We start from the raw sequence: 1,510 nt of genomic DNA, 5'->3' as shown, positions 1-1,510 counted from the left end.
GCGGCGCGTAGCGATGACGTAAGGTGGGAGAGACGGCGCCCCGGGCCGCTGAAGGCGCTGAGAAGTCATGCCTCCAGACACGCCCCATAAAGGCCACGCCCACGGCCCCTGTGGGCTCCGGTGGGAGTGGGGTCAGGGATAGGGAGAACCGGGACCCACCGGGATAGGGGACGGCCCAGGTTAGGCATGGAGACCAGAGGGAACCAGGACCCACCGCGATAGGGAGCAGGCGGGATAGGGAACGGCCCGGGTTAGGGACTAGGGGGGACAGAGAACAGCCTGGTTAAGGAACAGGAGGGACAGGCACCAGGCAGAACAAGGACCAGCCGAATTAGTGAGCTGGTGGGACAGGGAACAGCCTGATTAGGAGCAAGGACTAGGCGGGACAGAGGACAGGCAGCAGCCGGAATGAGAACAGGCAGTAGGCGGGACCGGGCACAACCGAGTTAGGGAGCAGTGGGATAGGGAACGGACGGGACAAAGGACGGCCAGGTTAGGGAATAGGTGAAATAGGTAGCAGGAGAGACCGGGAACAGGCAGAAATAGGGAACAGCCGGCATAGGGAACAGGTGAGAGCCGGGTTAAAGAAAAAGTAGGACAACGAGCAGCCTGGTTAGGGAGCAGACCGGATAAGGGACAGCTGGCTTAGGGAGCAGGCGCGATAAGGCACAGACGGGATGCCTGTACTATGTCTGCAGGTCCCCACAGGAGGGACCCTGGGATACATTTCTTTCCAATACCTGCACATCGAGTTGTCCAAATTCCCTCTGCACCCTGCTTTGGGTGCTTGACCAACATCTCCAAGGTTTTGGGCTTGGAACACGTGCAGTAACCCTAACCCTTGTTAAAGAACACAGTTAAATTACTGGGTCTGCGAAGGTCATAAACAAACGTTTTACACATTTCCCATCAAAGTGATATCAGCTCTGCTGACCTGGCACATTTGTGACACCGTTAGCGGCTTCTGCTTTGTCTTCTGGCAAGAAGCAATCAAGTTGCATTTCAGGGATTTATCCCTGGAACTTGCAAACAGCTTGAAAAACCCAGTCAAACAACCCGCAAAGGATGGGTCAGGGTTTCCTTAACAGCTCTGTCTGCAACCAGACCCGTTGGATGTTCCAAGCCCTGTCCAACCCGGCCTTGAGCCCTTCCCGGGACTGGGCAGCTGCAGCTTCCCTGGCCAGCCTGTGCCAGGGGCCTCACCACAGTAGCTGGAGCTGGTTTTTGGGGGAAGAACAAAAGCTTTGGGCAGCATTAACTGAGGGAAAGGCAAAGTGAGAGAGAATAGGCTGGCTTTTCCTGAAGGGGCAACAGCGAGAATGTCAGGCTCTGGAATGGTGGCCCATGGACATGGTGTTTGCCACAATCCAATGTTCCCGGAGGATGGTGGCCCACGGATAAGTTTCCCAGGATTCAGCATCACCTGTACATAGGATGGTGGTCTACAGTCATGGCATTTTGCAGAATTTGGTGGCCCCAGGGAAAAGTGGCTTGTGAACACGGTGTTTTC

Source organism: Zosterops lateralis (genome assembly GCF_965231275.1).
Source record: "Zosterops lateralis genome assembly, chromosome: 7".
NCBI lineage: Eukaryota > Metazoa > Chordata > Aves > Passeriformes > Zosteropidae > Zosterops > Zosterops lateralis.
The sequence above is the reverse complement of the archived record's forward strand: the minus strand, read 5'-3'. Positions refer to the sequence as shown.